Below are 14,264 nucleotides of genomic sequence, written 5' to 3' on the forward strand. Positions count from 1 at the left end.
CTATGAGAACAAATAAAATGAATTCTATTTATTTAAGAGATTCATTCCTAGTCTCATGCTCAGTTGGTGCTGCTTCTGAATTATACAGTCATGCCTACAGTTTTCCTATCTCTGAAATATATCTTTTCAAAGAAGGCACATAGAATTCAGAGGAAGAAAAATGGCCTAAAGTCATTAAATCAGTTATGGAATGTGTTTCTGTAACATTAAATTTATGAATTTATTAGGAAGGAGAAAAATAAAAATCTAAGTTAGTTGTGCTTCTTTGTCCTGATGTTGCTTTTTGAAAAGTTTATATGGGATATCACATCCTCAGAGGAAAGACTTGTGTCAATGGCTATAAGTCACAAGGTTTTTCAACTGTAAGGTGAAAATACCAGCTCTCACCTTTACTGACTCTCCATACCAATAGGAAAGCCCTGATGCAGTTTCCTCAGCTGTGGGAGTTATAATTTTTCTGCCATGGGTACAGATGACACATTGCCTTTTACTGCAAATCATGAAGTGTCCTATCAACTACACGGAAAATAAATGGTGTACTTGTGCTTGACATTGCAGTATAGGGCCAGCTGCTGCTTAGCCCTTACCTGGAAACCCAGCAGGAGAAGAAATGGAAGTCCTGTACCTGTGTCTGTGAGAGTGAAGAGAATACCCTGTCCCTACACACATTTGATTTTCCCCGTAGTTGTTTGTAGGGTTTGTCTGTCATCTACTGGAGCTGGCAACCTACACTGCATGAAGGGATGCAACAGCATGTATACTTACTGTGCCTTCTGAGACATAGTTTTAAATTATTTTTTTTAATGATTGTGGCTTTGTGTAATCCTAAAGGAAATAAATGAGATTAATACATAATATGGTTGCATTTTGTCTAACAAATCTAGGTGTTTCATTCAGAAGAAATTAACCATTTTAGTTATTATGGGTGTCAAACCTATCAGCAATGAATCATTTGTATGAATCCCAAACAAATCGAAGTACTACACTGAAATTAACTTTAGAAAATACATACATTAAGCACCTTGCTTAAAGAAAATAAGAATATCCATATTTTTAAAAATAGATTTAATGACAATGTTTAAAAGTAACTTTTATTTTAATTAATATTGAAACCATGCATTCCAAATTCTATTACTGTTTTTTTAAGACAGAAATCCAGCTATCATATAAGTGTACACCTACAGGCACACACAATAAAGAGGTGAGCTCTTGACTGTTTTTTTTTTTTCATTTGCACTTTGAAATCATGCATACGGAAAAGATAACAGGGCTGCAAAAATAGTTGTTAAATATATATGTACAAGGAAACAAAGGTTGGGAGAAAGAAAATGCTGACAACGATAAACAAAGCATGTGAAAATATGATACTGCTATGATTTTTGGGGCAGAAGCTTGCCAAATTCTCTCAAATTCTTGCTACCATCTTTTAATTAATTCCCTTCTTTCATTCAAGTCTTCACCAAATCCTCTATTTTTTTATACCAGTGTTGGCTACCTTTGAGACTATCTTCACATGTTCTGGATAATGTTGGTCATGAAGTTGAAAGGGTTATATGTGCCTTGGACTGTCTGCCCTTGGTCAGCTACTGACACACCTCTTCTGCTTCACATTAGTACTGCTATTATGCCACCAGAGAGCAAATACAACTTTTGAGTAAATTGCACTAGGAGTCATGCTAGGCTTTGCACACTAGAGACAAGGTTTGGCAGGCATGAAAGGTCTCATCCAAAGCTTACTGAAGTCAAAGGGATCTTTGCACTAACTAAAGGGCATTGGATGTAGGGTGGTTGAAACACACAAGTCTCTCAGGTCAGCCATATTTGCTACTTTTTTACAGAAAAGAAAAGAGTGATTCCAGACCTACACTGCTTAATGTTACTAACATTTGGTTATCTTTGTTCCCTAAATGCAATTTCTCTTTTCAAACCTATTCTGGTATTTTTTTATTCTAAGTGTATCCTAAACTCTCAGATTTGGCATTTCATCTCTGAATTCTTTCCAGAGCTTTATAAACATACAGTTGTTTCTCCATTCTGTGCCATTTTTGATGTCTGACACATGAAAATCATAAGATTTAGTTTTATTTCTGAAGACCTGTTTATGTTCAAGAGTTTTGGTTTTTATGTCAGATGTTTGTTACATGCTCTAGGCTGTGCATTCCTTCCAGGTTTTCTCTCCTGTGACTTAGAATATGTTAGAAAAAAAGGGGCTTAGATAAATAATGTCTGCCTGTATCTTAATCAGCCTTCTCAGGAGTGCCTTAGTACAAAAAAGGATCCTTGATCTCTCATCAGCCAGGTTTGGGACATGTTAGAGCTACTGTCCTTCCTATTCAGCCTACATACCTGTTTTCCTCTGAAAACTAGGTTTTGGGAGCAAATATCAGAACTGAGCATTACCCAGATCTTGCCCCTTATAAGGACTTGGAAGCATATCTTTGGACCCAAGCATTTGACATAATTAATGGATCTGGTAGCAGAAACGTAATTTTTATTCATTTTTAAAATTCAAGCTTCAGTGCTGATCATCCGTGCTAGCGATTGCAGAGCTTGATGTATTGGTATTAAGGGCCAAGTTCTACAATCACTACTGCTCTTTGCCCACACAACAGAAAGGTTTTACTGCAGTGGAACAAACAGCATCCCCTCTGTGCAGAGGAAGGCTGTTAGGTTGCAAGGCTGTATTAGGGTAGTCTTCCTTCATATCAAAATCAGTTGAGGTCAAGAGGGAAGAGAAAGAGCTATTAACAAAATCATTGCAGCTTCTTGTTTTTGTGTCATGTAGAAGCAATTTTTCTGTGTCCAAGTTTTCCTTGTTACTAGTGGGTTTGCTGCCCTCCCTCCTCGCAGGCATTGCAGTCCCCTGTACAACCCTTGATTGCTCAGACAAAGAATCCACTCTTTGGCTGCATATGCTTAAAGTCTTTGATATCAAGCCAGCCAAGAAAACTAATGCCTAACTGAATCAATCGCTCAGCTGCAAAATGAAAAGCGTACTAGATTAGAATGGAAAATAAGAGTAGAGGTGACTTTAGAGCCATGATTTTTTTTTCCTGCTTTTGTCAGTGGAAAAACTATAATTTCCCTTTATGTTCTCCAATGACAAAACATGATTTATGGCCAATTTTTTTAAAGTGTATTTATAGTTGTGCTCATGAAAGGTGCCACACTGACAGCTCGCTAAGCTCCACTATTGTATTAAAATACAGTAAGAGCAGAGGCAATGGTGAGAGCCCTTTTTTTCTTTTTTTCTTTTTTTTTTTTCTTTTTGCCTGCTTCCCCTCTCTGCTCCAATACCTGTTCAGTGCTGCACAACACCCCCTCACTCCAGGCTAGATAGATACTTAATAAGAGTCAAAGGATTTTCAGAAAGAGACTGTCATCATAATCCTGATGTCATTGCAAGTTTTCTCTGCATACTTGTTCATGCTTTATTATATAACCATATCAGCAACAGGGTAGAGGTAATGGTCTCTCATGGAAGAAAACTGCAAGATTATCTGTAGTGCAGGGAGAAATACTTAAATTCTGCAGCATTTACCGCTGTTACTGGAAGAGAAATTTCTGTGTTGCAAATATTCCTAACAGCCATTATGTTCAACCATTAGCGCTTAAAAATAGGAATCTTAGTGTATACATTGACTACAAAAGTGTGTCAAAGCCTGTAGAGGTACACATTTGGCCCCCATTCTTAAGATGAAACAGAACATCTTTCCCCCATTTTGTTATTCAGGGACTACATTTTCTCATGTTACATAGGCACTTAGAAGAAACAAAGCAAATGGCTGTAAGTTACCTGAGTGATTAGAACAAGTATGTGTCCTTAAACAAGTGTTTTCCACTCTATCTCTTGTAGTTCGTAGTTGCACAACTCTATAATATCTCTATTTGCATACTCGGTAGTGTTGATATCAAAGGAACAAACTACATTCAAAGAAATTCATTCCATAATTTTGAAGCTATGGGCACCAAAATATTTCTGCTGTTCTAACCTTGCAAAATTCTAGTATTTTCCTTTCTTTAAGCTAACTTTTGAAATGGTAGGAATAAACCAGACAGCCTGATTTGGTACTGCTATACCACTGGCAAAAAATATAAAATCTTTTGAAAGTATGTAACACTAAAATCGGGTGGGTTTAGAGAAAAGAGGAAGAAATCTCACAGCTTTAGAGCTTATTTGAATGGGTTTCAAGCTAAAATCCTACAAGTTTCATGTGCTATACCTGCCTCTCAAAGTAAGGACAATAGGATGCTATTTGTCGTTACTTGACTTCAGCCATGTGAAACGCATAGTAAGTGGCAGTTTTCAGAAGAATTAATTAATGTCAGGAATTTTATAAATAATGAACATTGATATGACTCATGAATGCCAATTTCTGTGTGAGAAGGTTGTAGGTGTGAAAAACAGAAATATCCTACATTGTTGGTTAGAAAGTGTCCTTCTCATTCAGTTTTCCCCAACCAGACTCGTTACTTAGTTTTCTTTTCTCTGAAAAAAGAACAAGACAACATGATAGAATTTATATGCTATAGGAAAAAAAAAAAGTAGAAATTGATATTTAGAAGAAATTTTTAAAAAATCATTATAATCTCTGAGATTATAGTAACTAAGATGGCATTTTGTCTGTGCTGTATAAAAATATGGATTTAACACTCCTAGATAGATAGTATTCTGTGAAGAACAGATTGCCCCCAAAAACCCACATTCATAAACACACAGAGACATGATTTCTGATACCCACAGTGCAAGCTGTTGCAAAGGTCTGAGGAGCTCTAGCTCTGGCAGAGCACACAGTGAAATACTCACACAGATTCTTTTACCTTCTGCTTCTGTAAGAGCAGAAGGGATAGTTAAGCTGTGCCTGAAGGAACTTGGTTCAGGTTAAACAACATGTGGGTATAATAGCTGTTAAATACAACTGTTTCCAAAGTTTTTGTATAATACAATATGCTGAAAACATTTGTGAAATATTCTATATCAAAAGTAGTATACTTAATGGAAGTACTGGAGTGGCTTAAAGTCACAGGTAATCAATTGAGAAAGACAGAGAGAGCAATTTTATACAAAATTAATTGCCATATATAAAGTGTAAGATATTTATGTATCTAGCTGACTTTTAATATTAATGATGATAGTTAACAAGAAGGATATCTTTGCAGCATTTGTGAGGAATGAGAAAAAGTGGTTTTAGTTACCACTGTTCCTTACCTAAAGATGACAGCCATTTTGCCTATAAGGAATAAAGTGTCAGCAGCACATTAAGCTAATAATGTAGCAACTATTTGGAAAATAATTCCAATCAATATATTTGCTACTTTATTGAAAAAAAGCTTAAAAAGCACAACAAAGCAGGAATAAGTGTAGTGATATAAAGATCATATATGTATCACTGAAGTTCCCATGCAGAGAAGGAACAACTTCATTGAAACATGTTCTTCTGTTGAACACTGGTACTGGTCTTACTTATATTGCTAAGTGTTAATTCAGCAGAATTCATCTCAATAACACTTAAATAATGAAGGTTAAGAAGACAGAACAGTTTCCCCTTTTGGTGCTGGCGTATGATCTGAACTGGAAGGGAACAAGGTCCATCTAATTAACTATAAGTGAAAATAAGATTTGCAGTAAGATTAGTGGATGGGATTCCAATATATCAGAAATGCATAAGTTGGCATATAAAGGCTGATACTGTTTGCGTGGTACTAGCCACTCTCAGCCATACACATGCTCTCTCAGGGGATATCACTGTAGATGTCAGTTATAGTGGAAAGCTGTAGAGAGTCTTGGGGTCTGTCTGGTTTTTGATTGTAACCTTTTTGACCATGCAAAAGCAGGAAAGAGTTAACATATGTGCAGCTGCCAAAAACAATTATTCTTAAAACTATGTTACAACTGACTCCCAGTTACAGCTTATCCTATAAAGGACAAAAGACTTATGGTACACAAGGCGCAGGGAATGAATCAAATAGAATAGTCTGTGTTTCTCTGGGTTTAACAGAAAAATTCTGCATCAGATGTGACATGCTGCAGCTTACAGAAGGAATAATGTGCTACCTACATTTTAGTGGGTCTGGTTATTATAGTTAATCCTTTGGCCTATCTGCAGTATGTTATTAAAAATATGGAGAACAAAGTCACCCAACCAAACAAATCTATTATTGTACAATCATTTTGTCCCTACAACACCACTCGAAATTAAAAGTCTCACATGAAGCCATGTTGTGGTTTAACCTGGCAGGCAGCTAAACACCACACAGCTGTTTGCTCACTCCCACCCAGTAAGATGGGGGAGAGAATCAGAAAAAAAAAAAGGTAAAACTCATGGGTTGAGATTAAGACTATTTAATATGACAGAAAAGAAAGGGAAAATAATAATAATGATAAAAGAATATACAAAACAAGTGATGCACAATGCAATTCCGCACCACCCACTGACCGATGCCCAGCCAGTTCCCAAGCAGTGGACCCCCAGCCAGCTTTTCCCCTAGTTTATATGCTGAGCATGACACCATATGGTATGGAATAGCCCTTTGGTCAGTTGGGGTCAGCTGTCCCAGCTGTGTCCCCTCCCAACTTGTGCACCCCCAGCCTCCTCGCTGGTGGGGTGGGGTGAGAAGCAGGAAAAGGCCTTGACTCTGTGTAAGCACTGCTCAGCAGTAACGAAAACATCCCTGTGTTATCAATATTATTCTCATCTTAAATCCAAGACACAGCACTATACCAGCTACTAGAAAGAAAATTAACTCTATCCCAGCCGAAACCAGGACAAGCCACAGCGGCAAAAGTAATGTTAGCAAAAAATGCTGAAAGAAGCATGCAGTCTCATAGCTATCAGGCTTTCTCTAAAGTTATATTTTCTGATTATGGATTCAGGTAGTGATCCTATTGGCCAATTCACAAAGAATTCCTGCTTTTGGTAGGATTTATTCATTGTCAACATAAAAAATAAGTACATCTTGCTTGTATAACACCTCATGATACTAAAAGATTCAAAAATATTTAGCCTATGTTTTGTCAGAGCTTAGTTATTAAAAATTCAACAGGCTTTATTCTTTTCTAAGGATGATAGCAAATATTGAGATAACTTCACTATCTGAAACAAAATAATTTATTAAATTCAATCTATATGGCAATAACATTATTAGGATCTTTCAAAAACTTTCCCTTTTATTTTGCACTCAAGAAGGAAGACTTCTGCTGCAAACTGAGGGCCTGACTCACATCACATAATTAATAACTGTGATTTTCAGCCATCATATGGTCAAAAGACCATTCAAACACTGCAACTATCCAATCAATGACACTGCTGATGAATACTGCAGTCAAATTCTGTCCTTTATTTAAGCTTTCCAGAAGATTTTATGTAACTAAACTAGCTGAATAACTAAAAAAATTTATCTGGACTCTCATGATTTCCTTTTATCCATCTTCATTATGTCTTTTATCATGATGCACCTGTGTTCAAACTTACAATTAACAGCAAAATTAAAAGGATGACAAACGCAGAAAAAGAAAAGGGATGTTAAAAAAATAACCTGGAAAAATAAGATGTGGGTAGGCCATGGTCAATAAAAATAAAGATAGTGCCAGTAACTGTATTGCTGTTTTATTCAAAAAGGGAACATAACTCGCCTACAATCAAGTAGCTCAGCCATCTGTATGAAACTGAATTTATATTAAATCTGTTCTCATTTCAAGGTCCTAATGCCACTGTTAGTAGTATAATCAAGCACCATATTTGCTTAAAATAAAATCTGGAAGAAGGAGGCCCAAAAGGCAAGCAGCCATGAGTGGATGATAAATTGTCCACGATATGAAAGAATTTGAGAATGACTTCCATGAATGATTTCTTAAAATGGTTTAGCAATAACAAAATGTTAGTTTGTTAAGGCTTTTTGTGTGGATATTCCTTGTGTTAGGAGGCTATACTGATCTCTGGCATACTTTACAAGTGACTGATCAGAATTCCCAGAAATTCAAAGATTAAAAAGACCAGAAGGCAATACCAGGATCATCCTAGTCCGATCTTCTGTGTGGTAGAGAAGGTAGAACTGCTCTGAATTTGTATGTTCCAAATCACATTTCTTTGTTACAAATTGTACCCCTAAATGTAAAGAGAATATGACTGGAGGCCGTGGGTGCTAGTGAAATAAAAGACATTTGAGAAGATGGTGCCAGGATAGCAAAAATTTCCTTAGTCTTTTCAGTGGAAGTTGAAAGCGTCATGTTGTTTCAACTCATAAAGACCAATCTCTTTCTTAGCAAGTAAGATATGGGCTTCACACAACAATGTAAACTCTACTCTGGTAACTGAATTCTTATTTTTAGGTTGTTCAGGAATTTCTGTTGGTCACTGTAGAAGACTGATCAGCTATCAAAAAAACAGAAGTGATTTTACTTCTTTTGACTATACCTAATACCTCACTCTATAATTCCAAGAGAAAGACTTGAGGATCCCATGGAAGAATTACTGCAGTCCTTGCTGAGAACACCTAAGATGTTGCAGTCCCGTGCCAAACTGATTGCTTCTGTTAAGGGAATAGCTCTCTCTTTGTCCCATATTAACAAGTACTTTGGTTTTTTATTAATTGCTTTTCACTCTCTTCATTTTCCATTGTTTGAACATTTACATATTACTGATAAACCTTTTTGCCCTAACTTGTATATTTAAAATATAAAGATAATAGTATTTTTTATCTTTTCAAGTCAAGAGTACTCGATGAGCCTGATTTGATTTGTATGGTTTTATCAGTTAGAGTAATCAGTATGAGTAGTCTCTTATCTATTAGACCACATGTTCTTTTTTGGTGTGGAGTACAATTTCTCTATGTTAGGACTGCAAGCTTGGGAAGGCATTTCTGCTTTTTGTCAAAGACAATTATGCTCATTGATTTCTTTATTTTATGTTGTTATCTATGCTATGGAAAATATTGTGTGATTTTATGTTTCAGGGAAAGGTCTTATCACCATAAAGACTCAGACCAGTCTAAAGGTGGCACTTTCAGGAATGCTTTGGCATTGCCAACAGATTTAGCAAGTAAGCTTTTGTCTTTTTTTTGGTCCTGATGGAAACTTGGGCTAATTTTGTCAGAAAACCAAGCTTGTTGGTAGTTCCTGCCATCACATATACTCATTTTGGTTTATCTATTCATAAAAATTAGACTAATGAATCCATATAGTTATTAATGCATAGCAGCTATTCCTGAGTAACTTCTTACATTGATACTTGTTTTGAAATAAGTCCCATGGATGGATTTAATGTAATCCAGCTGTATTAAATTTAGCTGTCGGATGATGTTCCCATTCTAACAAGAGTAGTTCATTAAGAATTATTAAACTTGTCTTACTTATAGATAGAAAAAAATGATTTCAAATGATCATAAATTCCCTAAGGAAACTTTTGGTTCTCTGGCTGGAAAAGTATATTTCTTTAAATGAGGTCACCAATATGAATATGCATGGCAATAATGTTGAATTTATATTTACCAATAATTTCACATTGTACTTTTTATGTCATACCTGTCAAAAAACTAATTCATAACAATGTTCATAAAAATGCATACAGCATGAATGTTGCTCACAGTAAATGCAATGCTTGAAAACAAATTTGTAAATTATTTTGCTAAATGCACAGGTAAGAGCACAAATATATGCTCCAATTACCCTTAAGGTAAGAAACAACATAAACACTTAACATGAATAACCTACAATTAAGATTTTAAAGTGAATATCTTATTATGATTTTTTTTTTAAGCTTCTGAAGATATAATTATGGAGTAAACTATTCTAACTGTTCAACAATGTGATGCACCATATATTTACAGTTCCACTTAAATTTCTAGGAAAATATGTGACTTCAAAAAGGCAATTTTTTAAAAGAAGAAAACAAAAATTGTGGTAGTTCAGTTATCTACTGTGGACCAACTGGGAAATTTATGCTTAGAGATAGGTTAGCAAAACTATTACATCAAAAGACAATTGCTGGCATTCAAACAAAAGCTTATTGTCAAAGGTTATTTTCTTTAGGCTAATATGAACATATACAAGAAGGACAAAGGTACAGTGATGTTTTATATTATATATGGATAAGAGTATAGAAAGTGTTCTGAGTTTGACTGATATCTCACAGACATTGAGAGTACTATACAGTTCCTAGATTTTTTCCTAATAGGAAGAATTGTCAATACTACATTTAAAATCTGTAATATCTGCAGCACCTCTTTCATTTGGGGGAAAAAAAATCCAATTATTCACAACAGAAACAAAATCACTAAATTACCTTCCTCAATAAGAATAAAAGATGTCTTGCAGTCCTCAGTGATAAAATGTCCTCCATTAATGATAATCCTTATGGTTATTTAGCTTCTCTAAAGTAAAAAAAAACATGTAGTGGAGCTGTTGTCACCCTCACAGCAAAGGCCCTGTTGTACAACAGCAACAATTTATTTTGCAAAGAGAGTAAAGAACTAAAATAAGAGGAAATGTTTAATAACTGTAATGCAAATTTTAATTACTACTCTGATAATACATTCTAAAGGTGCAGTGTATTCTGGGATTCAGATTTTGATATTTTACTTTGAATGAGAAATCAAATATTGATGAACTTGGAAAAGAGAGAAGGGCTTGTATATAAGACACATGATGTATGGACTTAAAACAACAGAGGCTGATTACAGAGCTAATAAACAAGCTTTTTTTTTTTTAAGAAGTTCTGCAGCTCTGCAATGATAAAAGAAATAAGGACATAAGCAGTGCTGTAGGGCAGACCAATTTTCCATCATCATGCACAAGCTCTCTCTGACATTGGCAGGAGAAGAGGTTAATTCAGGAGATCACAGGAGCCTGGCCAATATGGAGTTAGGGATGTTAGCTAGCATATCCCTACCAAGACTTAGTTTCCACACGTGTTAGTGTGAAGCTGCTGCCTATGAATGTGCCTAAGCCCTTTCTGACCCTGCTGCTACAGCTTCCTCCACAGCCTCCTGTATCAGCAAGTCCCAAGAGTTTGCAACCTGCTGCGTAAGGTAGTTTCTTTTATGAAACGCGACTGCTTTCATATAGGTAGAGTATCCCTGCAACACAGGAGTCTACTGTATTAGTAAAGTCCTTTTCTTTAGAGACATTGGCCAAACACAGCATTAAAAGGGAAAAAATACTCTTAATGTTCCCTGGAGGAAAAAAAAGAAGCTGGGAAATTTCCAAGAAGCATCAGACAAATACATGCTTAAATATATGCCACTGGACTACAGCTCCTGCTTTCACAGGGCACGTTTTTCTCAGAATTTGCTCTTTGTTCTCGGCAATGGGGGGACGTTGCTGATAATGATAAAGCCTTAGCAAACACCAGCAAATCTAAGGTAATGGACATTAGAAGAAATGCCTGTGCTAATTCTCACCTCAGCTGGTACATCTCTCTATTTGTGGGGAGCCATACAGAAATGTTACCTTGTGTCCTAGGGCAGAAAAGCTGAATTAGCACACTGATATGCATGTACTAAGTAGGTTCACCTCTCAACAGGACTTATTTCAAGCACAGCACTACTATACATAACACAGTTATCCTGCTTTTTGTTCCAGAGCTAGCCCGGCTTCTGCTAGAGCTCAGCCCACCTCTTGCCAATTCACGTGCAGCCCTACCAATTTCGGAGGGGCTGAGGTTTCACCCAGGTTGACAATGAAGCACAGATCATTGCACTGAGTGTTTACATTGGTACTCTGACTATCAGCAAATAAGTACATACAGAGGATTTGAATCAGTTTGTATGGAGCATCAAATACTGATGCTATATGATGCATATGTTATATGATAAAATAATTTATTATAATACAGATAGGATTTCCAAATTTGCTGGCATGAAAATTACAGCATTTATTTCTATTTCTTTATTCCAGCTATTTCATAGAGCCTCTCTCCTACTGCCTTATTTTTTTCCCAGAAATTTGGGTTCCTCTTTTTCCATTCCTCTTTCCTTCTCTCTTCTGGTTGTTGTTGTTGTTTTTTGGTTTGGTTTGGTTTGGTTTTCTCCTAGCATATGTTTTATCCAAGGCCATTTAATTTTCCTTTTATTGCTCTCTGCCATTCCCAGCCCATTCACTATCTATTGATGAAACAGAGAATAAACAATCACAGAGATGGGTTGGAAGGATAAAGAAGCAGCAGGGAACAGGGCACATGGTAAACAGGCAGACAGAAAGAGGGACACCAAAGGGAAGTAAGCTTATGTTTCTGGGAGTGCTCAGAGGGACTGTGACCCAGGCTTTTAATGGAAAAGTTCTGCCCCCAGCTCGGTCACATGCTGTTCTGAAATCTGTCTGTCTGTGTCTCTCTCATTTAAATCAGAAATTTCCACATTTAGGATAACAGTGCTGATCAAAATTTAGTTGAAGCTCTCAGTGAAAGTGTCAAGTTTTGTTGAACTTTCTGCAATGAAAGCTGTTAGCCAAAAATTCCTCAGCAGCTTGACTGCAAATGTACAAATTGTTGCACTTCATGTTTGATAAAGAACGTAGCAAATTATTTAGGAGAAGGGATGGAGGACAAAAAGGTTAATGACAGACTTGCTTTTGAAGATGAACTATGAATTAATGGATTCAGTTCAGATACTGTTGGTCACGGTCCAATGGTAATTCATTTATAAAGACAGTTACCTCATCATCAGCTTTAAACATAAGATCAGGAGATGGCTTCTTTAAATTAAAACTTGGGAACATTGCATTAAGATTAAATTATTGTTTAAAAGGCATCATAAACTTAATACAAGTATGACAGGAGACATCGTAATTTATGCAAATGCAGACTATCACAAGCAAAGACTATAGCATGCTTTCCGATGCTTTCATTTTTTGCATTCTGCATTAGTCATAGAAGCCATTTTTACATCATCATGTTCAAGAAGCCTAATCATAGAGGGGGGAAAGGACAGCTTATCAGCAGTAGATAAGAAAACCCAACCAAACCCCAAACAGCAGCTTTGTGCTATACTTAGCTTTACTAGGTTAGTGTGTTGAATGTGTATGTCCTTATCCAAACTACTACTCACAGTAGGTTTCTCATCCATGTCTCTATTTTATTGTATTATGGTAAAATAAAAAGGAAGAGAGATAAAGGGGGGGGGGGGGAGGGAGGGAGAGAAAAGGACAGAATCCATGAAAGACACTGTGTGTCAAAGGCAAATATGATAATTTTCTGAAATTCAGAGTGATGAAGTCTCATGTACACAGCAAAGGAAAAAAATATATATAGTGAAAAATCAGCTTCAATAAACCCAATCTGTAACATCTTAATATCTTTTTTTGTGTGTTTTATTTGCCTTGTCGACCATAAGAAGTCCATCCCGTTCCCGATAACTCACTTCTACTGGAGGGTTTCTCATGATGAGATATCCCCCCATGCTGCATGCCATGGCCCTGCCCTCCCTCCTAGCAATATTCTTTTTGTGGTAGGGTAGTCCTTGGGAAGAAGGACACGTGCTGTTTCGAGTATGGTTCCTGATGAGAAGTTATTTCCACTGCCGGTCCCTCCTCCTCACGGCGAGGGGGAAACCATTTGCGGACGGGAGAACTATATGTGAGGAGCCGGGCTCCTCATCCTCAGCTGCCTCTTTTAAGCCTTTACACAAACTCCAGCTGGGCCTGTTGCACAGCTGACATGTTCACCAAGTAAGACATAAATTTGGCAGAAATACTAATATTTCTCTGATTCTGTAATTAAAGTGCACGTGCTAATGATTACACAGGAAATTCAGCTTTTTAAAAATTTTGCATACTAGGCTTTGTAAATGAAATAACGGTCTTTCACTTGGAGTTCTGTAATTTGATTTACAGGTCTAATTGCAATAACATATCCGGTTTGTTGTCCTGGGGAACGAGGGAAAGGTTGCCATCATGCCATGAAGGCCGGCAACTCCCCATGGGCTGGGGCCTCCCCATGGGGGTGGCAGGGCAGGGCCTGTCAGCCAGGGCCTGTCCCAGCACCCCACCCAGGAGGCACTGGGAGCAGCTAGGAGGCACTGGGGCAGCCCCAGCCCCTGGCATCGGGAACCAGGCTGGGATGTGGGCCTGTGGGTGGGTCCAGTTTGCTGGGGCCCATCATCAAGCAGGGCCGAGCTGTGGAGCTGGAGGCTGGCCCTGCTGTGGTGTTGCTGGGGCCGGGGCTGATGGCTCTGCGGAGGAATGAAATGGGGTCCTGGGCTGTGGGCAGGGTGGGGGGAGCTCTGGAGTGGATGGGCAGAGGCAGGCAGGGCTGACAGTGCCCTCAGGGCCC

Source organism: Ciconia boyciana, chromosome 1, assembly GCF_034638445.1.
Source record: "Ciconia boyciana chromosome 1, ASM3463844v1, whole genome shotgun sequence".
Lineage (NCBI taxonomy): Eukaryota > Metazoa > Chordata > Aves > Ciconiiformes > Ciconiidae > Ciconia > Ciconia boyciana.